This window comes from Tursiops truncatus, chromosome 10 (assembly GCF_011762595.2).
Source record: "Tursiops truncatus isolate mTurTru1 chromosome 10, mTurTru1.mat.Y, whole genome shotgun sequence".
NCBI lineage: Eukaryota > Metazoa > Chordata > Mammalia > Artiodactyla > Delphinidae > Tursiops > Tursiops truncatus.
In genome coordinates, this window is record NC_047043.1 from 93722264 (window position 1) to 93747893 (window position 25630).

Consider the following 25630-nt stretch of genomic DNA (forward strand, 5'->3'; position numbering starts at 1 on the left):
ATCGAGGCCATCTTGGTGTCAGGAAAATACTCTGCCAAAGTGTGTGCGAAACCAGAGGTTTTGGCATGAAAGAGGACTAGCATTGTGTTCCAGGGCTATCTCTGAATACCCCTGTGAGAGACAGTATTTAATCTCTCAAAGCCTTTCCTCATCTTTGAAATGGGAATAATAATTAATAATTAATTGCATCCAAAGTTGTTGTGGGAATTAAATGAGAGCACTCAAGAAGTGGATCTAGAAGCTCTTTGGTGGGGGGCTAAGGGCGGACTCTGGGAGGGCTCATGCCCAGGAGTACTTCCCAGAACTTCTGCTGCCAGTGTCCTTGTCCCCACCATAAGCCACAGCCGCCACCCCTACTCTCTCTGCAGGAGACTAGCAGCTGTGTGGCTGACAGGGTATTGTTGCTCCAGCCAGGTGTCAGGCCTGAGCCTCTGAGGTGGGAGAGCCGAGTTCAGGACATTGGTCCACTGGACACCTCTCAGCTCCAAGTAATAGCAAATGGCAAAAGCTCTCCCAGAGATCTCTTTCTCAACGCTAAGACCCAGTTCCACTCAGCAAATAGCAAGCTACAGTACTGGACACCCCATGCCAAACAACTAGCAAGACAGGAACACAACCCCACCCACTAGCAGAGAGGCTGCCTAAAAACATAATAAGGTCACAGATGCCCCAAAACACACCACCAGACGCGGTCCTGCCCGCCAGAAAGACAAGATCCAGACTCATCCACCAGAAAACAGGCACCAGTCTCCTCAACCAAGAAGCCTACACAGCCCGCTGAACCAACCTTAGCTGCTGTGGTCAGACAGCAAAAACAACGGGAACTACGAACATGCAGCCTGCGAAAAGGAGACCCCAAGCACAGTAAGTTAAGCAAAATAAGAAGACAGAGAAATACTCAGCAGATGAAGGAGCAAGGTAAAAACCCACCAGACCAAGCAAATGAAGAGGAAATAGGCAGTCTACCTGAAAAAGAATTCAGAGTAATGATAGTAAAGATGATCCAAAATCTTGGAAATCGAGTGGAGAAAATACAAGAAACATTTAACAAGGACTTAGACGAACTAGGGAGCAAACAAACAATGATGAACAGCACAATAAATGAAATTTAAAATTCTCTAGAAGGAATCAATAGCAGAATAACTGAGGCAGAAAAACGGATAGGTGACCTGGAAGATAAAATAGTGGAAATAACTACCACAGAGCAGAATAAAGAAAAAAGAATGAAAAGAATTGAGGACGATCTCAGAGACCTCTGGGCCAACATTAAACGCAGCAACTTTTGAATTATAGGGGTCCCAGAAGAAGAAGAGAAAAAGAAAGGGTCTAAGAAAATATTGGAAGAGATTATAGTTGAAAACTTCCCTAATATGGCAAAGGAAATAGTTAATCAATTCCAGAAAGCACAGAGAGTCCCATACAGGATAAATCCAAGGAGAAACACACCAAGAAACATATTAATCAACCTGTCAGAAATTAAATACAAAGAAAAAATACTGAAAGCAGCAAGGGAAAACCAACAAATAACATACAAGGGAATCCCCATAAAGTTAACAGCTGATCTTTCAGCAGAAACTCTGTAAGCCAAAAGGGAGTGGCAGGACATATTTAAAGTGATGCAAGGGAAAAACCTACCACCAAGATAACTCTACCCAGCAAGGATCTCACTCAGATTCGACAGAGAAATTAAAAACCTCTACAGACAATCAAAAGCTAAGAGAATTTAGCACCACCAAACCAAATTTTCAAAAAATACTAAAAGAACTTCTCTAGGCAGGAAACAGAAGAGAAGGAAAAGACGTACAATAACAAACCCAAAACAATTAAGAAAATGGTAATAGGAACATACATATTGATAATTACCTAAAATGTAAATGGATTAAATTCAGCCAGACAGACTGGCTGAATGGATACCAAAACAAGACCTGTATATATGCTGTCTACAAGAGACCCACTTCAGACCCACTTTCAGTCTGTAGGGACACATACAGACTGAAAGTGAGGGGAGGGAATAAGATATTCCATGCAAATGGAAATCAAAAGGAAGCTGGAGTAGCAATTCTCTGTCAGACAAAATAGACTTTAAAATAAAGACTATTACAAGAGACAAAAAAAGGACCCTACATAAAGATCAAGGGATCAATCCAAGAAGAAATTACAATTGTAAATATTTATGCACCCAACATAGGAGCACCTCAATACATAAGGCAAACGTTAACAGCCATAAAAGGGGAAATTGACAGTAACACAATCGTAGTAGGGGACTTTAACATCCCACTTTCACCAATGGACAGATCAACAAAATGAAAATAAGCAAGGAAACACAAGCTTTAAATGACATGTTAAGTAGCAGGACTTAATTGATATTTAAAGGACATTCCATCGAAAAACAGCAGAATACACTTTCCTCTCAAATGCTCATGGAACATTCTCCAGGATAGATCATATCTTGGGTCACAAATCAAGCCTTGGTAAATGTAAGAAAATTAAAATTGTGTCAAGTATCTTTTCCGACCACAACACTATGAGAATAGATATCAATTACAGGAAAAAAATCTGTAAAAAATAAAAACACATGGAGGCTAAACAGTATGATACTAAATAGCCAAGAGATCACTGAAGAAATCAAAGAGGAAATCACAAAATACCTAGAAACAAATGACAATGAAATCATGATGACCCACAACCTATGGGATGCAGCAAAATCAGTTCTATGAGGGAAGTTTATAGCAATACAATACTACCTCAAGAAACAAGAAACATCTCAAATAAACAACGTAAACTTACACCTAAAGCAATTAGAAAAAGAAGAACAAAAAATCTGCAAAGTTAGCAGAAGGAAAGAAATCATAAAGATCAGATCAGAAATAAATGAAAAAGAAATGAAGGAAACAATAGCAAAGATCAATAAAACTAAAAGCTGCTTCTTTCAGAAGATAAACAAAGCTGATAAACCATTAGCCAGACACATCAAGAAAAAAGAGGGAGAAGACTCAACTCAGTAGAATTAGAAATGAAAGAGAAGTAACAACTGACACTGCAGAAATACAAAGGATCATGAGAGATTACTACAAGCAACTATATGCCAATAAAATGGGCAACCTGGCAGAAATGGACAATTCTTAGAAAAGCACAACCTTGCGAGACTGAACCAGCAAGAAATAGAAAATATAAACAGACCAATCACAAGCACTGAGATTGAAACTGTGATTAAAAATCTTCCAACAAACAAAAGCCCAGGACCAGATGGCTTCACAGGCGAATTCTATCAAACATTTAGAGAAGAGTTAACACCTATCCTTCTCAAACTCTTCCAAAATATAGCAGAGGGAGGAACACTCCCAAACTCATTCTATGAGCCCACTATCACCCTGATACCAAAACCAGGCAAAGATGTCACAGAAAAAGAAAACTACAGGCCAGTATCACTGATGAACACAGATGTAAAAATCCTCAACAAACTACTAGCAAACAGGTTCCAGTAGCACATTAAAAGGGTCATACACCATGATCAAGTGGGTTTTACCCCAGGAATGCAAGAATTCAATATATGCAAATCAATCAATATGATACACCATATTAACAAATTGAAGGAGAAAAACTATATGATCATCTCAATAGATGCAGAGAAAGCTTTTGACAAAATTCAACACCCATTTATGATAAAAACCCTCCAGAAAGTAGGCATAGAGGGAACTTACTACAACATAGTAAAGGCCATATATGACAAAGCCACAGACAACATTGTTCTCAATGGTGAAAAACTGAAACTATTTCCACTAAGATCAGGAAGAAGACAAGGTTGCCCACTCTCACCACTATTATTCAACATAATCCTGGAAGTTTTAGCCCCAGCAATCTGAGACGAAAAAGAAATAAAAGGAATCCAAATCGGAAAAGAAGAAGTAAAACTGTCACTGTTTGCAGATGACATGATACTATACATAGAAAATCTTAAAGATGCTACCAGAAAACTACTAGAGCTAAACAATGAATTTGGTAAAGTAGCAGGATACAAAACTAATGCACAGAAATCTCTTGCATTCATATACACAAATGGTGAAAAATCTGAAAGAGAAATTAAGGAAACACTCCCATTTACCATTGCAGCAAAAAGAATAAAATACCTAGGAATAAACCTACCTAAGGAGACAAAAGACCTGTATGCAGAAAACTGTAAGACACTGATGAAAGAAATTAAAGATGATACAAACAGATGGAGAGATATACCATGTTCTTGGAATGGAAGAATCAACATTGTGAAAATGACTATACTACCCAAAGCAATCTACAGATTCAGTGCAATCCCTATCAAACTACCAATGCCATTTTTCACAGAACTAGAACAAAAAATTGCACAATTTGTATGGAATACAAAAGACCTCGACTAGCCAAAGCAATCTTGAGAAAGAAAAATGGAGCTGGCGGAATCAGGCTCCCTGACTTCAGACTATACTACAAAGCTACAGTAAGCAAGACAGGATGGTACTGGCACAAAAACAGAAATATAGATCAATGGAACAGGATAGAAAGCCCAGAGAGAAACCCACGCACATATGGTCACCTTATCTTTGATAAAGGAGGCAAGAATATACAATGGAGAAAAGATAACCTCTTCAATAAATGGTGCTGGGAAAACTGGACAGCTGCATTTAAAAGAATGAAATTAGAACACTCCCTAACACCATACACAAAAATAAGCTCAAAATGGATTAAAGACCTAAATGTAAGGCCAGACACTATCAAATTCTTAGAGGAAAACATAGGCAGAACACTCTGTGACACAAATCACAGCAAGATCCTTTTTGACCCACCTCCTAGAGAAATGGAAATAAAAACAAAAATAAACAAATGGGACCTAATGAAACTTAAAAGCTTTTGCACAGCAAAGGAAACCATAAACAAGACCAAAAGGCAACCCTAAGAATGGGAGAAAATATTTGCAAACGAAGCAACTGACAAGGGATTAATCTCCAAAATTTATAAGCAGCTCATGCAGCTCAATATCAAAAAAACAAACCCAATCCAAAAATGACTAGAAGACCTAAATAGACATTTCTCCAAAGAAGATATACAGATTGCCAACAAACACATGAAAGGATGCTCAACATCACTGATCATTAGAGAAATGCAAATCAAAACCACAATGAGATATCACCTCACACTGGTCAGAATGGCCATCATCAAAACATCTACAAGAAATAAATGCTGCAGCAGATGTGCAGAAAGGGAACCCTCTTGCACTGTTGGTGGGAATGTAAATTGATACAGCCACTATGGAGAACAGTATGGAGGTTCCTTAAAAAATGAAAGAAAGAACTACTATAGGACCCAGCAATCCCACTACTGGGCATATACCCTGAGAAAACCATAATTCAAAAAGAGTCGTGTACCACAATGTTCATTGCCGCTCTATTTACAATAGGCAGGACATGGAAGCAACCTAAGTGTCCATCGACAGCTGAATGGGTAAAGAAGATGTGGCACATATATACAATGGAATATTACTCAGCCATAAAAGGCAATGAAATTGAGTTATTTGTAGTGAGGTGGATGGACCTAGAGTCTGTCATACAGAGTGAAGTAAGTCAGAAAGAGAAAAACAAATACCGTATGCTAACACATATATATGGAATCTAAAAAAAAAAAAAAAATGGTTCTGAAGAACCTAGGGGCAGGACAGGAATAAAGACGCATATGTAGAAAATGCACTTGAGGACACGGGGAGGGGGAAGGGTAAGGTGGGATGAAGTGAGAGAGTGGCATGGACGTATATACACTACGAAATGTAAAATAGATAGCTAGTGGGAAGCAGCCACACAGCACAGGGAGGTCAGCTCAGTGCTTTGTGACCACCTAGAGGGGTGGGATAGGGAGGGTGGGAGGGAGACGCAAGAGGGAGGGGATATGGGGATATATGTATATATGTAGCTAATTCACATTTTTATACAGCAGAAACTAACACATCATTGTAAAGCAATTATACTACAATAAAGATGTTAAAAAAAAAAAGGATCTAAAATGATACTAGGACACAGTAATAGCTCAGTAATGGCAATTATCTGCTCTTCCGGGCTGAAAGCAGTTACAGAGCAGGGTGGTGTTTCATGAAGATCCTATTGCCTTATGTCAGTCCTATGGAAAATCAGGATGTACACCAAATTCTAGGAGGAAAATAAAGCCAGGGATTTGCATAAGCATGTAAATACATACCAGAGATTTTCACTGGGGCACACATTGCATAGCAATATACTAAGGTATCAGAAAGTTTGTAGGCAAGCGTTATTCAACTTTATGCTGTGAATGGAATGAGACTCCAAGCTTATGGAATTTCAGCACCATAATATAGAGTGTGCCCAAGCGTTATAGGAGCTTGGACTTGCTGAGTACCTCATGTCCCAACTTTTGTACAGTTTTAGCCCTGATGTGCTATATCCCTATGTGGTTAGTAGCATCCCCAAGGTCTTTGCTCCCAGACCCATTCTTTGAACTCAGAAGGTTTTGAGAATCTGAATGTGCTTGCCGAATCTGTATGTGTTTGCCTATGGCAGTCCGTAAAAATTATCACTCTGTCGCATCTTACGGCTTATACAGACCTTTGTCTAACTAACATTACGGTCCTGTCAAATGCCACTCTGAATACTGATTCTGCGGAATTATCTCTTTGCTGAAAACAAGTAACTCAGCATTTAGAAATCCATTATTCCATGAAGGGACAACTTGACTTTCAGAGATTTGTTTTCCTTTTGAGATGGTAGAGGAAGAATAAATTGGTGACATTTCTTGTTTTGTGGGTTGGTTTTTTTTTTTGTAAAAAGACGTATTCCATTGCTAGTGCTTTCAACTCACACAGTAAACAAATATGATTTTGTTTTGAGTCCCTAATCAACAAATATTTACTGTGGAAAGATAGCAAGGGCCAAAGAGTATAGTCTGGTAAATGTCCACGTTCTGGGAGGTCAGTATCCTTAAGCTGTGTTTTTCTTTTCACCTCACTTGTCAAAGCTAATAGTTTAAGTAAAGGTCACTCTCTTGGGGGTGGCAAAATCCTGTTAATAAATGCTGTTAGTGAATAAAGCGTGTATTTCTAAAGTCTTTTATCCTCACCTGGGACCCAGGCCCAGTTGAGCCTGTATAATTTTTAAACTATCAGGACAAAGGAATTAGACTTAAGTGAGTCAAGTTCTCTGAGAATATATGTGGGGAAAATTTGAGTCTACTAATTAGTTCTCCCTGTCATTTTATTATTCTATTCTGAATTGACCTTTAATTGTTAAATAGATGTTGTATTGTGAGACCTAATTTATTCAGCACGATTAAGGAATCCACAACAAAATGTTATAGACAAATAATGTCTCACCCTTTGTTGCTCTAAGACTTTTTGAAGCCATTTTGATGAGAAGCAAAGTAAAATGCGTTTTTACACCTCTGCGCTTTGTTAAACCGAGGGTCAACGAAGATTAATTATGATTTAATCTGCCTGGAGCATTCATTATGGACTGTGTGTTAATATGGTTCTTCGTTAAATGTTTGATTCGCGGCCTTATCTCTGGACATCAGCATCTTGCTTGGTGTTTCTCTTCCTACCATCATCCTTAGGTCTTCCACTACCTGCCTCTGCAATGACTGGCTTCTGTCTGGGTGGAAACTGGAAATATAAGCCAAATTATTAGATTTTTTTATGTTAAATCATTCATTTATTTTTAAAATGAACATTAAATAAGTACTAAATGTCTCAGAATCGTCTCAGAAAGGCTTTGTGGATGCAGTACAGCATTTTATAGCAGCTCTTTGGGTGAATTTACTAATAGAATTTAGCTAGGTGAAATGCTAATTAATATAGTGTTCCCCAAATTAGAATCATCTGAATTCACATCTGAAGTCTCCTTTGTTCTTGGAAAACTCATTTTAAATACTTTTCAGAATAAAAGTATTGAATAAAAGTCCCGTGTCCATGAAAGATGATTATGGGTATGACTTTGGATTCCCATACGTAATAGACGAAAAAAGGCTTTAGTGGAACATTAAATCATATTAAATGCTATGTTATTTCTCTGGCTTTACTTTTAATTCACTTAGATATGAAATTTTATCTTCTTTGATTATTTTAAAACCAGTAGAGTTATCTTTCTAAAGGAATTGAAGAACAAAAAGGTAGCCTGTTTTCAGTGGGCAGCATAGCATCAAATATGTCAAGTATAACACTTGATAAATTTGAGAGAAGATAAGCAAGATGTGACCAGCCTCGCTTCTGAGAGCGCTGACACTACAGCCTCTCCTATGGTTACGTTATAGTAAGTACAGCTCTCGGGCCACCAAACCCGTAGTGCAAAAAATATGACTTGTGATTGTTTCCTATAACTCTGTTTTGCCCCTCCATTTCAGTGATTTTAGAAGTTTAAGCAGTCTTTGTAGAGTTGTCCATTCCACCCAGTCAGTGTGGTGGAACCTCATTTACAGAGGACTTTGTCAAGGCCAGGGACCTGGAGTTGTTTGTGAGGTCCCTTTGCTCTGGGCCTTTGGCCTCTATCCATGCCTTCTTCCTGTCCGGGAATCCTTCTCCAGGAATGTGATACCGTCCCTCAGGAGTGGAGATGTGGAGGTGAGCACGGCATGGACTTTTGATCCTGGCCTCAGGGCTCCTCCATGCTCAGCTCTGATTGTGATGGCTTCTACAGCCCTCCTGAGCCTGTGCTGGGGGAGGTGTTGGAGCCCAGGACCCTTTCCAGGGGCACACACCCGCACGCAACTTACAGGCTTCCCCTGTAAGTCTCTTTCTTCTCATCTTCCATTCTTAACTGTCTTTATTACAGGTTGAGGGAGGAGACCAACTTAGATCTAACCATATCCTTCTAATTCTTTTGCGTATGGCCTGCACTGTATGTCTTGAATCCTCCAGGACTCCAACTTCTGAAGCTCAGAGCCTCATATTGACCGCGTGATACTGGACTTAAAACTCAAGTCAATCTTTTTATTTTATTTTACTTTTTTAGTGTTCTCTTACAAACTTCTTAAAAGCAAAGAATAAGAGCTTTGTAGCTTCCAATAATATATGAATATATAAGAATATTGCCCTACACCACTGTGTCCGTACAACCAAAGCATAAGAGTCATGGATGACAGGACAGGCTTATGAAATATCGCAAGCGTAGCAGTAAGTTCATAAAGCTCATTTTCTCAAATCTTGACCAGACGTGTAAGGTAGAGGCTGGCTATCGTCAGCCTTCTCAAATAGATATTTATCGGTGGACCCTGCAGGAAATGCATTTTTCTTTCTGCCACCAACCCTCCAGAGCATAAAGGGGGGTCTTCAGCAGCGCCCCATTTTAGCTCAGGCCATGTTTCCTCAGGTTCCTCTTGCCGTCCAGCCGCCACGGCATGGACAGGAGCTGGCTTGGATTCTACGCAGAATCAGGCCCGATTGTGGAACACCAAGTTGAAAGCCCAGGGATATCCAGGCAAAAAGCATTTCCATAAGCGTTAGAAGGCATAATTATCTGAGCTGTGTGTCATTTCTTCCTCATTAGCTCCAGGAGGCAGTGGCTTTAAAGATTGGAGTTACGGCCTTGCCGTATTTCGTAAAGTCTGTCAGGCTACGCACTTGATGAGAAGGAATTCCCGAGTGAGGGGAATTCAGCCCCTTCTCAGCAGCAGTCCTTGTAAGCAAAGTGCCTCTTCTAAGCGATGTACGTATTATAAATTGGCTGCTTACAGGCTTTTTAGGAGGTGTAAGAAAGGGCTGTTGCATGACTTAATCAAGTATCCTCAAGCAAGTTAGGTTGGAATATAGCTTTCCTTAGGAAGCATTTCTAGTAATACAGATGTTTCATTTTTCCCCCCCTTTTACTTCTTCCAAAGAGAAATATGGATACCAAAACCATTTGAGGCTTTTACAGAGTATGCAGCATCATGTTCATCTTTCTAGAGAATAAAAATATGCTCACAAGATAAATATCTACCAGACACAAAAACCCAGATAAAACTTTCGAGAGAGACTTCTCACTTTGTCTTAGTTTTTCCAGTCACACTAGATCAGGTATGTGGTGACCACATGGGAAGACTTCCCATTTCCTCATCGTCTAATAGCACCCTTCCTGGGTGCTCATAGCTCTATTATGTAGAAGCACGTGTTCAAGCTGCCTGATGAAGCCACGCTAATTAGCTCTTGAAAAATGGTTAAGACTCGAAGAGGCCAATTGCCCAGGTGTGAATCCCAGCTCTTTCCCTTACTCTGTCACCATGGGCAAGTCACTGAAACATTCTCAGCCCCTTATTTGCTCATCTGTAAAATGGGGATAACAATAGTCCCTACTACATGGGATGGCTCGCAAGGATTCAATAGAACGGTGCCCAGTGGTAACAGTTTGCGTGCAGTGGGTTTACATGCCGTCGTTGCGATGGATGTTTGTGGTGACTGAAGTTACCTTTGGCTTTGTTTAAAAAAAGCATCTCCCCCATGACTCAAATTGCCTATCCTTTTTTATTGTCATACTCAGCTGTGTTCTTCCTTTGCCTTAAACATCCTTGGCCTTATAAAGTGCTGTACACAGATCAGTATCCTTTTATGTGTTTATATCATCCAGTGTGATGCCCCTATCAGCCTGGTGAATAAACATGACACGTATCCTCCTCCTTTTGCAGATTAAAACAAAACCAAACTTTGGAGCAATTCCGTGACGTATTTGAGAGCGTATTTGCTAACGAGAAAAATAATCCCAATAACTAATGGCACGCAATTGTTTTCTCATGCATTCTCTCCCTCCTCATTTGTTGATTTCACAAATGTGTGTGGAGCACCTGCACGGGGCTAGCAACTGAGCTGGGAGGAAGATACGGGCTCTGCTTTCAGGGAGCTTCTATTCCAGCCCAGGAGGAAGGCGGAAAACCAAAAGTAGATGAATAAAATAATTGCAAGTTATGATTAGTGCTGTGGAGAAAGCAAATAGGAGGCTAAAGTAGAAAACAACAGTCAAAAATTGTTCCAGGAAAAGATAGAAATCATCACCACAGCTCTGACTGTCTGCAAGGGATTATTATACCCATTATACAGATGAGGAAGATGTGGCTCAGAGGGGTCAACCACGTGATAAATGTGGATGATTTCTCCCTGTGCTCTTTCTCCTCTGATGCCTAGTTCCCTTCCTAGATTCTTGGAACATGAGTAGGCACATTCTCATTTGGGGGTCACTTTATGTTTTTGTTCATACAGCAGTTTCCTTACTTGCTGACACCCAGCCCCATAAGGGCTCTTTTGTAGAACATCTTTGATTATGATCCTGGATTGATCCCTCAGGTCCTCACTTAGGAACAGCTGCAGTGGAGAAGTGAGTTGACCTTGTTTCTTCTCTCCTCTCCTGAGCTCAAAATAGGGCAGTATTTTTCAAACTTTGTTATATTGATGAAAAGTTAGTAGCTTGTACCAAGAAAAAAGACACAAAATCACATTCCCTGTCTCATAGGCAGCATAATTTTACAACAGGGAATTGCAGCCAGGACTATAAAATTCTCTGGGAATGTATCTCCTTCCCATGGGACTTCCTGCCTTTTTAGGGTGGGGCAAACAGTCCTGCAGCCTTATCGAAACAGATGGTGGAGATTGAAACCGGATGAAGTGCAAAATAATACTTTTAAGGGAGAGCATATCAATATCAGAGTAGCAGTTATAAACTGAGCTACCAAAGTGGTCTGCTGCTCTGGCACAATTGGGCAATTTACCATGGAAGGGAAATGTTGAATTACAAGATGCTATTGCTTTTTTCATTTGAGAAAAATGCAACTGTCACAAGCAAGTTTCCGGCAAGTTTGTGACAAATGGCTACACTTTAGAATTACATTTTGAAGAAACCATGGACAACTCAAAAGAAAACTATGCCAAGAGCTAATCCAAAGCAATTCTTCTGTGGATACAAGTGTACAAAAATCATTAGGACAAATAGTTATTGGACTTCAAGTATCTGTCAGCCTGGCTGTTAACGTGCCTACATAAATCATGCCTCCGGCGTGGACTGTATGTCAACAGATTTTCTCTTTCCTTGAACAAGTTTTGAGATTGCAGAAGTGCTATTGAATTTGAAGAACGGCTCAAAACCTAAATTGGTGCTATTTTTAGCAATTTTTGCAAGACTAATCCTGCTACCCCCAATTTTTAAGGCATCTCAGTGTCCATACATTGTTCATAAGAAGAAGGCAAGCTCTCAGCACGGTCTCTAGGGCCCCCTGTGGCAGGGCCCCGTCTCGTTCTGCTGCAGCTCTGACTTGCCTTTAGTTTTGTAAAGACACCTGGATTCTTGCTATCACAGGGCCTTTGTACATGATGTTCCATCTGTACTCAGCTGCAAGCTCAGTGAAACCAGGCATTCACTTTTTTGTTTATGCCTTTTTTTGTGTCCCCAGTCCCAGCTGGGGTCAGGCATAGAGTAGAAGTTTCAGAAGTAGTTGTTGAGGAATTAATTTTACTTGCCACGCATAAAACAAAAATCTGCACAAAATATATCAATGCAGTTGATCAAGTTGGGAGAGGAGGGGCAGGTCGTACGTGCCTATGTTTTCCTGGGGAGCCCAGCTGGCTGCCCTTCACAAGCACCGAAGCAGAATCTCTCATTTGGACAATCAGCCTGGGCAAACGGATTGAATCAGGGGCTTTGTAGGATTTATTGCAATGCACGTGTTAAATGTTTCATAAGTCCATTATGTTGGCATCTACAAGACCCTGAAAGAAAATAGCAAGATCTGCATTTATTTGAGTTGACAAGTTCTCCATTTTAAGTAAAAATGTGAAACCCCGCAAATCCAATAAACTGCAATATATAAGCCCTTCCTGCCTTTTAAAAGTATCACAGGAACAGAGGACTAAGGAATGCATCAGCCTCCCAACTTTGACCATATCCTTCCCTCTGTTGATTATTGTTATTCTCATAACTGAAGAATTGCTGCATTTTGCATGCTATGAGGAAGAAATTAGATCCAAGGCCAAAACCTTAGTAATAAAAATTATAAAATAGTCAGTGCTTATTAGGTACTTACTTAAATGACTGTCTCTCATCCTGCAAAAAAGTCGACACATACACATCTAAACGAACAAAAACTTTAGCTTTTTGCAAGTTTTACACTTAAGGTTTTCATTCTGAGAGTCTTTTGAAAAGTAATTATAATAATTAATATTTACTGAATGCTTGCCATGTGCTAGCTACCAGATTAAGCACTTGACGTAAATGATAATGATCCTCAATACATATATTCTTTTCCCTTGTAGGTTATTACAAAATATTGAGTACAGTTCCTTGTGCTCTACAGTAGGTCCTTGTTGGTTATCGATTTTATGTTATTTGTTAAAATTTTATTGAAGTATAGTTGCTTTTACAGCATTGTGTTCCTTTCTGCTGTACAGCAAATATATGTACACATACACACACACCACATCTTCTTTATCCATTCATCTGTCGATGAACATTTGGGTTGTTTGCACGTCTTGGCTATTGTAAATAGTGTTGCTATGAACATAAAGGTGCTTGTATCTTTTCGAATGGAGTTTTGTCTGGGTATAGGCCCAGGAGTGGGATGGCTGGCTCGTAGGGCAACTCTATTTTTAGTTTTTTGAGGAACCTCCATACTCTTCTCCATAGTGGCTGTATCAATTTACATTCCCACCAGCAGTGCAAGAGGGTTCCCTTTTCTCCACACCCTCTCCAGCATTTGTTGTTTGTAGACTTTTTTAATGGCCATTCTGACTGGTGTGAGGTGATACCTCATTGTAGTTGTGATTTGCATTTCTCTAATGATTAGCGAGGATGAGCATCTTTTCATGTGCCTGTTGGCTATCTGTATGTCTTCGTTGAGAAAATGTCTATTTACGTCTTCTGCCCATTTTACGATTGGGTTGTTTTTTTGTTATTGAGTTGTATGAGCTGTTCGTATACTTTGGAAATTAAGCCCTTGTCGGTTGCATCATTTGCAAATATTTTCTCCCAGTATGCAGGTTGTCTTTTCGTTTTGTTGATGGTTTCCTTTGCTGTACAGAAGCTTGTAAGTTTGATTAGGTCCCATTTGTTTATCTGTGCCTTTATTTCTATTGCTTTGGGAGACTGACCTAAGAAAACAGTGGTACGATTTCTGTCAGAGACAGAAATTTTGTTTTGCCTATGTTCTCTTCTAGGAGTTTTATGGTGCCGTGTCTATATTTAAGTCCTTAAGCTATTTTGAGTTTATTTTTGTGTATGGTGAGGATATGTTCTAACTTCATTGATTTACGTGTGGCTGTCCAGCTTTTCCAACACCGCTTGCTGAAGAGGCTGTCTTTTCCTTATCCTCAGTTTTTAGCTGAGGAAAATGAAACAAATCTTAACTCTTTTAATCCTTACCACACCCTCTGAAATAGCTGGGTTTTTTTTTTTTTTTTTCCACTGTTTTATAAATGAGAAAATGGAAGCAGGGGAAGGTACACGTTGCCCAAGCAGGAAGTGGCAGCCAAGGCTTAGGGAGCCCAATTCCACCTCGCGCTCATGGTCGCTCAGTCAGAAAGAATCCATACCCAGATCTGGCCACCTCAGAAACCGTTTGTTACTATTTGTTTCTTCCATTCTAAGCTGCCCTCCTGGGTAGACACCTCATAGCAAATTTGGTGTAATGATGCCACAACATTCAGGATACTGCACCAGCCACCGCTGTGGCGCCTAAGAAAAGAAAAGTGACGTGTGTGACCACAGGCTTCTGCTGTTGTTGTTGTTGTTGTTGCTTGGATGTCTGCTCTAAGCTTGGGTGTCTGGAAGGAGCTCTGGGCTCTAGGTTTGTCTTCTATTGAATTGGCCAACGGAGGGAGTGTATATCCGTCTGCCTTTAAATCATTGAGTTGCTTTCCTACCCATAAGTAGGGGAAGGACATGGCCAAAGGAAAAGCCATTGTCCTTGAAAGGGGTTTCAGTCCTCTGATGGTGAAAGTTTGCAATGTAATAAACTCCGAGCATGTGCTCCTCTAAAACCTTACTTCCCTTCTCTGGGGACAGCGTATCTGATTGTTCACCTGTGTCTAACTTTCTTCTGATTTTGACACCAGAGTGTGTAAACTTTTATTAAAATAGTGAATTCTATCTCATTGGCTCTGTCCTATTCATTAGCACTCATGGAAAGAAAGAATTTGGGATGATGTCACTGGGATTCCTGACCCTGGTCTTGCCATTCATAAGAAAGAGACCTCTGCATAGCACTTTTATAGTTCTTGAGGACCCTTAGAATGCTACCATGGGCAGAACCAAAAATTCTGTCAATCTTATAACCCTAACATGGCGATAATAAGAAATTGAGACATCTTTTAATTTTTTTTTAATTTTGTGGATCATAAGTACTGTACTTGTTAGTTTTCTTGGTTATCTTAAGTAGTATGTAATAGTCGAAAGATTTTATTTGCTATCACTTGCTGAATCTTTACTTACATCACTTCCAAAATTGGCAAGTATATACAAAACACATGCAGAAGACCTCTTAAGACCTCCTGCTCTTTCCTTATTTGGGGTTACTTTCTGAGGATGAACTTCCAGAAGTTATTAAATGGAGGAGTAAAGAGTGAGGACTTTGAAACCAAATCACCTTAAATTTAATTGTGCTTCCTGCCCCATACTAGCTATGAAGCCTAGCACAAATGACCTTGCAGCTCTGTGCCCTCTTTCCTAATTTGTAAAACGTAGATGATAATAATAACCAAAGACAGTTTTGTGTTTTGAGGAGAAGCACTAAGTAAGCTTATACAGTTGACCCTCGCACAACATGTGTTTGAACTACGTGGATCCACTTCTACGGAGATTTTTTTCAGTAGTTAACGCTAGGGTACTATATGATGCGTAGCTGGTTGAATCCAGGATGACAAGGAACCACGGATGCAGAGGGCCGACTATAAATTACACGCGGATTTTCAACTGTGTGAAGGGTTGGCATCCCTAGTCCCCTCATTGCTCAAGGCCACCTGTCCAAGTATAGTGCTTAGTACAATGCCTGACATACAGGGAGCGTTAGAGAAGCAATAGTAAAATACACATTACCTATTTTTATCATTACAGATTCAGAGTAGACATTTTTTTCCGGAGAATTGAAATGTGTTGTCAAACTTTTCTGAAAGGACTGCACTAATTTATTCAGCCACTGGCAAAACTACTAAAATGTTACCTCTCTTTTGATTTGCACTTCTTAGAAAACTTGCAAGGTGAAATATTTTTTCCATGTGTTTGGGTACTGATTTATCTTTTTTATGAGATGCACTTTAGAGTCTTTCAATTGTTTTAATGTCCCCTGTGCCATTTGATCATCCCTACAACTCAGCAGAGTTGGCAGAGCTGATAATATTTATAGTCGCCCGAATGGAAAGATAAAAGCAAAGTTCACAGCGGTCTGATGAGTGGCTTTCCCAGAGTCACTTGGGTAGTGTCTAGCAGCGTTGGGATTCGAACCAAAGCATTTTGCTTTACTGTTGAAAGCAGTGACTCATGGAAGTGGATCCGCCTGGCATGAAAGGATTAACATCACACTGAAAACAAAAACAAAAACAAAAGAACTACACATAAATTTTTCCTATAAAAAGTTTATGACCTTAGGAGAATACGATTTAAACAACTTATAAGCTGCTTCCTTTAGCTCATTTAGAAACCACCAAAGAGACCTTATGTTCTAAGTGACTCCTTACAAGATGTATGAAGTGGCAAAGGGTCAACTACATTTAGAACTTGGGTTGCCGTGGTCTTACAAAGTATCATTTAATGGCTGCAGTTTATATGATAAGTCAAAAATGAATCCTATACATATATGTAGAAATTGAATTATAGTGGGCCTACAGCACTACGTTAGTTCCAGGTGCATAATGAGTTGATATTTGTGTACGTTGCAAAATGATCACCCTGAGAAGTCTAGTTACTATCTGTCACCATATAAAGTTACCACAGTGCTCTTGACTCTATTCCTCAGGTTGTAGATGTCACCCCTAATGCCCATTTATTTTGTAATTGGAAGTTTGTACGTCTTAACCTCCCTCACCTATTTCAGCCGTCCCCCCACCCCTCTCACGTCTGGCAACCACGCGTTTGGGATCTGTATCTGAGTCTGTTTCTGTTTAGTTGTTTGTTCAGTTGTTGTTTAGATTCCACATATAAGTGATATCAGATGGTATTCATCTTGCTCTATCTGATTTACTTCACTTAGTATAATACCTTGTAGGTCCATCTACAAGATTTCACTCATGTTTATGGCTAAGTAATATTCCACTGGGTGTGTTGTCTTTGTCTGTGTGTGTTATGTATCACATCTTCTTTATTCATTTATCTGTTGATGGACACTTAGGTTGCTTCCATATCTTGGCTATTGTAAAAAAAAAAAAAAAAAAAAAAGACTGCAGTGTAGCTGTGCCAATTTCCATTCCCACCCAGTATACTAGGATTCCCTTTTCTGTACATCCTTGTCAATACTTATCATTTGTTGTCTTTTGATAACCATTCTGATAGGTGTAAGGTGATACCTCATTGTGCTTGTGATTTGCATTTCTTGTATGATTAGTGAGGTTGAGCATCTTTTCATGAGTCTGTTGGCCATCTGTATGTCTTTATGGAAAAATGTCTATTCAGGTCCTCTGCCCATTTTTTAATCAGGTTGTTTGTTTGTTTTTGATATTGAGTTGTATGAGTTCTTTATTTTGAATATTAACCCCTTATCAGATATACTATTTGCAAATATCTTCTTCCATTCAGTAGACGGCCTTTTTTTAAAATAGCTTCCTTCACTGTGCAAAACAGGTTTAGAGTTTGATGTAGCCTCATTTCTTTATTTTTGTTTTTGTTTCATGTGCCTGAAGAGGTATATCCAAAAAATGTTGCTAAAACCAATGTGGAAGAGTTAGCATATTGCCAATGTTTTATTCTACGAGTTTTCTGGTTTCAGATCTTACATTCAAGAGTTTAACCTATTTTGAGTTTAGTTTTGTATATGGTGTAAGAGAGTAGTCCAGTTTGATTCTTTTGCGTGTAGCTGTCCAGTTTTCCCAACATCATTTATAGAGAAGTTTATTTTTCTTGCATTGTATATTCTTGCCTTTTTTGTTGTAGATTAATTGCCTATATAAGCATGGGTTTATTTGTGGACTCTCTCTTTTGTTCCACTGATCTATGGGTATGTTTTTGTGCCAGTATCATACTGTTTTAATTACTGTAGCTTTGCAGTATAGTTTGAAATCAGAGTGTGTGATACCTCCAGCTGTGTTTTTCTTTTTCAAGATAGCTTTGGCTATTTGGGGTCTTTTGTGTTTTGATACAAATTTTAGAATTATTTCTTCTAGTTGTGTGAAAAATGCTATTGCCATTTTGATGGAAATTGCACTGATTATGTAGATTGCCTTGGATAGTATGATCACTTTCACAATATTAATTTTTCCATTCCATTAGCATGGTATATCTTTCCATTTGTTTATGTCATCTTCAGTTTCTTTCATCAGTGTCATAGATTTCCTAGTACAGGTCATTTGCCTCCCTGGTTAGATTTATTCCTAGGTGTTTTATTCAATTTGATGCAGTTGTAAATGGATTGTTTTCTTAATTTTTCTCTGTCATAGCTCATTGTTAATGTATAGAAGCATAACACACTTCTTCATACTAATTTTGTATCCTGCAGTTTTACTGAATGTATTAATTAGTTCTAATAGCTTTTGTTGGCATCTTTAGGATTTTCTATGTATCATGTCATCTGCAAAGTGTGACAGTTTTACTTATTCCCTTCCACTTTGAATTCCTTTTACTTCTTTCTATTATTATTACTATTATTATTTTTAATCCGATTGCTGTGGTTAGGATTTCTAATTCTGTGTTAACAAAAGAGGTGAGAGTAAGCATCCTTGTCTTTTTGCTGATCTTATAGGAAATGCTTTCAACTTTTCACCATTGAGCATGATGTTAGCTGTGGGTTTATCATAAACGGCCTTTATTATGTTGAGGTATGTTCCCTCTATACCCACTTTGTTGAAAAAATTTTTATCATAAATAGATGATGAATTTTGTCAAAAGCTCTTTCCGCATCTATTGAGATGATCGGATGATTTTTATTCTTCAGTTTCTTAATGGGGTGTATGACATTGATTGACCTGTGGATATTGAACCATCTGTGCATCACTGGGATAAATCCCACTTGCGCATGGTTTATGATCCTTGTAATACACCGTTGAATTTGGTTTGCTAACATTTTGTTAAGGAGTTTTGCATCTCTGTTCATCAGTGATATTGGTCTGTAAATTTCTTTTTTCTGTGTGATGTCTTTGTCTGGTTTTGGTATCTGGGTGACACTTGCCTCATAGAGTGAGTTCAGAAGCATTTCTTCTTCTTTAATGTTTTGGAAAAGTTTGAGAAGATTAGGTGTTAAAGCTTCTTTAAATGTTCGGTAGAACTCAACTGTGAAGTTCACTCCTGGACATTTGTTTTTTGGGAGGTTTTTTTAAATTATTGATTCATTTTCATTGCTGGTAATTGGTCTCTTCATATTTTCTATTTCTTCCGGATTCAGCCATGGGAGATTGTATATTTCTAGGAATTTTTTCCGTTTCTTCTAGGTTGTTGCTTTTATTGGCATATAATTGTTCTTAGCAATTGCTTATGATCTTTGTATTTCTGTGGTGTCAGTTTTAACTTCTCTTTCGTTTCTAATTTTATTTACTTGGGCCCTGCCTCTCTTTTTCCTAATGAGTATGGTCAAAGGTTTATCAATTTGACCTTTTAAAAAATCCAGCTCTTAGTCTCATTGGTTTTTTAAATATGTATTTCCTTTCTTCCTGCTCTAACCTTTATTATTTCTTTCCTTCTACTAACTTTAGGTTTTGTTTGTTGTTTTTCCTAGATCCTTTAGGTGTAAGGCTAGGTTGCCTCATGTAGGAGATGTTCTGTGGGACCCAGTAGCACATTCCCCTATAGTCACCAGAGCTCTAAGGGTGCCCCCCTGTGTAGGCTGGGTGGACCTTTCTGTTGTGTCAGGGCTGACTACCATTGGTATGCTGGTAGGCAGGGCTGGCCCTGACCTGGTTGGCTGCCAGGAACTGCTTCGTGTGGAGGCTGCTGACCTGCTGGTGGATGAGACTGGGTCCCAGTGCAAATGACTGTGTGGCCTGGGGAGTCCCAGGGCTGGTTCAGGCCATTGGTGGCCTGTGTCCCAGGGTGTCTAGCAGTGAGGTCCGGGCTCCTGGGACTGCTATTGGCCCACTGGTTGGTGGGGCCAAGTCCCCACACTGCTGGCTGCTTGGCCTGGTGAATCCTGGGACTGGTACCTACCAGCTGGTGGGCAAGTAAGCCTCCAGCACGAATAGCCTAGACGGTAGGATTCCAAAATGGCAATTGCAGCATCAGTGCCCTCATGGGAGAAGGATCTCCCCAGAACGGCTCCTGCTAGCATCTGTTTCCCTGTGGGAGTCCAATTTACCTCCTGCCTCTCCAGGTGGCTCTCCAGAATTAGTAAGTGGTTCTGACCCAGGCTTCCTTCAGATTACTGCCTCTGTGCCAAGTCCTAGAGTGTGTGAGATTTTGTGCATCCCCCTTAAGAGCAGAGTCTCTTGTTTCCTGTAGTCCTCTGGCTCTCCCATACGCAAGCCCCATTGACCTTCAAAGCCATGTGTTCCGGGGGCTTGTCCTCCTGGTGCAGGACCCCGGGCTGGGGAGCTCAATGTGGGTCTCAGACCCATTACTTCTTGTGGAAAATTTCTGCAATTACGATTATCCTCCCATTCGTTGGCCTCCTACAGATGGGTGTGGGTCTTGACTATACCATGTCTCCACCCCTACTACCTGTCTCATTGTGATTCCTTCTTTTTTTTTAATTTAATTAATTAATTAATATATGTTTTTGTCTGTGTTGGGGCTTCATTGCTGCACGCAGGCTTTCTCTAGCTGCAGCGAGCAGGGGCTACTCTTCGTTGCGGTGTGCAAGCTTCTCATTGCGGTGGCTTCTCTTGTTGTGGAGCCGCGGGCTCTAGGTACGCGGCCTTCAGTAGTTGTGGTGCGCGGGCTCAGTAGTTGTGGCTCACGGGCTCTAGAGTGCAGGCTCAGTAGTTGTGGCGCATGGGCTTAGTTGCTCCGTGGCATGTAGGATCTTCCCCGGACCAGGGCTCGAACCCGTGTCCCCTGCGTTGGCAGGTGGATTCTTAACTACTGCGCCACCAGGGAAGTCCCTTGATTCCTTCTTTATATCTTTAGTTGTGGAAAATCTTTTCTTCTAGCCCTCAGATTGTTCTTATTGATAGTTGCTCTGTAAATAGTTATAATTTTAATGTGCTAATGGGAGGAAGTGAGCTCAGGGTCTTCCTACTTCACCATCTTGGCTACACCCCCTTCTTAAAATAAAGAATATAATTTGACCATCATTCAGGCATTAACCCTGTGGCCTCATGGACTTTTGTACTACTCTGGTAGAGAATTTGCATAGCCTGGGATGCTGAACTTCTAAGGTGCTTGCCAAGGGAAACTACTAGGTCTAATACAAATGGTCAATAGGCACATGAAAAAAATGAAAATCATCATTATTCATCAGAGAAATGCAAATTAAACCACAGTGAGGGTCTAATACTCATGGATAAAATGGAAAAGATTGATAACATCAAATATTGGAGAGGATATGGAGAAACCTGCATTTTTATACATTGATATTAGAATAAAATGGTGCAGCTGCTTTGGAACATGGCAACTTCTTTAAAAGTTAAACATGCATGAGCCTATAATATAGCAACTCTTATTCCTAAGTATTTACTCAGGAGAAGTAAAAACACATATCCATAAAAGCCTTGTGAAGAAATGTTCGCAGCAGCTTTATTCATAATTGCCCTATTGGGGGACAATCCTCTATTGGCGTCCTTTGCTATATTGAGAGCAGGTGCACTGATTAGCTTTTCAAGGTATTATTATATAGTCATTGGCCTTGGAAGATACAGATAGCATATCGTCAAGAAGCATAGGGATGGTTTGTTTACTAGCCAGTGTAATAAAGGTAATATCTCCCTCTGGAACCAAGGTCAGGTAGCTTCGCTTGAAATCCTTTATACAAGATTCAGTCTCCCTGAGCTCAGAGTTTGAAAGTTCTAATGTAAACCCATTGCGTGGGCACCATCTACCTGGACTGCTCTCTTTCACCACCTTGGACTTGAGCAAGGGGGGTGGTAAGGAGGGGGCTCTGAGCAAACATTATGTTCGTGCTGCCTGCTGTACCTGGCTCTGAACCAGGGGTCTCACATCTTCAGCCAGTGTCCACAGAACCATGACAGGCTAAACTCTTACACATCGGGTGAAATCACAGACCGTCCATAGGTGTTGAGAAGCCCCAAACTAGACATAGCCCGGATGTCCATCAAAAGGAAAATGGGTAATTAAACTCTAATCTATCCATTCAGTGGAATGATACTTAGCAATAAAAAAGAATGAGATTTTGATACATGCCACAAACTGAATAAATCTCAAAAATATTTTTCTGAGTGAGAGAAAGCAGACAGAGAAAAGTACATATTGTATGGTCCTATTTATATGAATTTCTAGAATAGGCAAAAGTAACTTACGTTAGATTACAGATCAGTGGTTGCTTTATAGTGGAGGGAGAAGGGTTAATTGTGAAGGGGCACAAGATAACTTTCCAGAGTGATAAAAACGTTCTGTGTATTGCTTTGTGTTTGTCAATACTGATTGAGCAGTTCATTTATGACGTAGCATTTTACTAAATGCAGAATATATCACCATAAAAAGATATTCACACTTTGAATTGAGAGTCAGACAACTGGATTCAACTCTTGACTAGCCACTTGCTGTCTGTGTAACTTTGGGGGTAAGTTATTTAAATAAACTTTCAGTTTCCTTACCGGTAAATGGCAATAATAATAACCGTATGTTCATCCTAGGGTGATTATGAGAAATAGATGATGTCTGTAGAGTGCTTAGAATCGTTTTTGGAGAATAGAAACTACTGAATTTAGCTATTGTTGCTGTTGTTCATCACAGCCCTCTCTGAATACCAGGCAACTTGAACGTGTTCGAGTGGTTTGGTAAAGGGTTGTATAGCTCCCATTTAGTCACAGGTACGATGAATGCAGAGGCAAAATTTCAACCCAGGTTTGTGTGATATGAGTCTGCATGCTCGTAGCTCTTGAAATGGTTGCCCTGATTATAGGAGAGACGGAGGTACCATCACACTGGTTTCAAAATACAGAGATTTTGAAGGGCTTTTTCCCATTAAATCATACTGGCTTACGTGTGTTTTAAACTAAGTCTGGATTTCTAGACTTTGTATCAAGAACCTCCTCTTTACCAGTCTACAAAAGGGTTTCATCCAATACTACTTAATTAATTTCCTTCCAGGGGTAGCATGGATGTGGCTAGTAGCTCCTTAGCCAAATCATCCAGTGTGTTCTGACTGTTGAAATGTCAGTTTTAGGTTTCTGGTTAGCGCCTGGTTAAGGGTTTTTCCTTGTCGGGTTAGCTGTTCTACTCTTTTTTAAATACAGATGGAATGTGACATTCCTAAGAAGCTCAGAGCCTTCAGAACCTCTGAGTCGAGAATTGTATCGACTTTATTTCTGTTACGAATATTGTTAGGGTTCAGTAGGAAGAAAACTATTTCACTTCTGATGATCATGACTCAATGGTCAAAAGTATATGTTGTAAGGTATGTGTACATAGGTATAAAATTGAGTGTAAAATTAATCTTGCCTTGAAAAAAGAGCTAACAGAATGTTTTTATCATCGGCACTTGAATAACTTAACTGAAAACGGTGATAAGTAGAGTCTTTAGGCACCTAAGAACCCCGTTTAAGAAAAAGGATCCCGAACGTCGGCGTTCGGGGTGCTGCTGTTTCCTCTCCACGTTTGTCTGGGGTCATTTGGCCACCTGAATTAAATGCTCCGTGTCAGCCCTCAGCTCTCCCGGCTGAAGGATTATAATCTTTCTTTTCTACCTTTTTACAAAAACTACTTGCTCATTATTTCCCTTTTCTTTCCAGGATATTCACTCATCCTTGGGTTCTGGGTATATAGCAATGTTTAGGACCCAGTCTTGCCTCTAGGGAGCTCAACATACATATATGCGTATTTTTCCTTTTTATTTATAGTCACCAGCCCTGGATACAGAACCCAGATGGAGTTAAACCATGGCTTTTTCTTTTTATTTATACTGTCATTGGGCTGATGATTCTGCTAAGTCCTTTCAAACCCTGTAGTGGGATCAACTCCCTTACGCCTTTTCTCTGCATCTCACAAGGCAAAGGGGCATCATGGCAGTGAGATGAAATCATTCCATCCCCACAACATGCTTGCTTTGCTTCCAGGAAGTGACTTGGGACCCCGGGAGTCAGATGACCCCGCCCATATGCCGTAGCATCTGCACTGCGTGTGCCGTTTCCTAAATCCCTGCGGAGCAGAGTCACACTCTCAGCCCTGAGATGAGAGGTGGAAACTGCGTTTAAGCAGAAGCATCCGAGTGGAGCTGTGAACAGTGAGAACATGCATGAGAGCGTTTTGTGTTCATATCTGTGTCCCTTGGTTCTAGTTGGGTGTCTGGCACGTACTGTGTCCCTTACAGGCAGCTGAGTTCAACTCCTCTGTTTCCTCCCTGCCTATTTCCCCTATTCTTCAACCCAATACTCTTCTTTTTGTTCTTTTTCCCCCTCCCTCTCCTCTTCCCATCTCCTTATCCATCCCCTTCTTATTTCTCCTCCTTCTCTCCTTTTTATTTTTACAGACATCCTGTGATCTTTCAAATAAAAACAAAAAGCAGAGAGAAGAGTGGAATAAGTCGCCATGTATCCATCACACAACCTCAACAATAGTCAATATATAGCCAATTTATGTTCACATGTACCCCGAATGTTTCTCCCTCACCTCTGGCCGTTTCAAAGTAAACCCAGACATCTGATTTTTTTTAATACTTCAGTATGTTCTCTAAGAAATAAATACTCTTAAAAATATATAAGAAGCGCACACACACACACACACACACACACACACACCAACACCAACAAAGCAGTAGTTCCCCATCGTCATCCCACAGTCTCTCCCTTCTGTCATAAATGTCTTTATATCATTGATTTGTTTACAGGTGGATCTAAACCAAGTCCATATGCCACATCTGTTTGATATATCTCTTAAGTCTTTTTAAAAATTTTTAAATGTTTCTCTCCACTTTTTTTAACTTTTGCTACTTATGTGTTGAAGAAAATAGTTTATTACTATTTCTGTAGAATTTTTTACATTTGGACTTTGTTTTCTGCATCTCTGCAATGTTGATTTACATGTTTATTTTCTCTACTTCCTATAAATTAGGTTTTCTAATTAATTTTTATTGTAGTTGCTTTACAATGTTGTGTTTCTGTTGTACAGCACAATGAATCAGCTATATGTAAATTAGTTAATATATCCAAAAGCTTCGTCAGGTTCAGGTTGATCTTTCTTACTCTTTTCTCCTTTCTTTCTGTTCTTTTCTCCTTCCTCCCTCCCTCCCTTCCTTCCTTCTTTTGTTTCTTCCCCTCCCTCTCTCCCCCTCCCTCTCTCCACCGCCCTATCCTGAAAGTTCAACCTAAATACAATCCCTGGAATGCCATAAAGAGAATTTCAGAGGGGCAGAACCTCATTAGTGGAGGGGCTCCTGCTGAGGGATG

The 25630-nt window shown here is 39.9% G+C and overlaps 1 protein-coding gene across 1 annotated transcript in view; it reads left to right on the forward strand.

Annotated features, from left to right (window-relative positions):
* Positions 1–25630, forward strand: part of GRM7 (glutamate metabotropic receptor 7) — an 817195-nt gene that overhangs the window by 527771 nt on the left and 263794 nt on the right. The window lies entirely within an intron of this gene.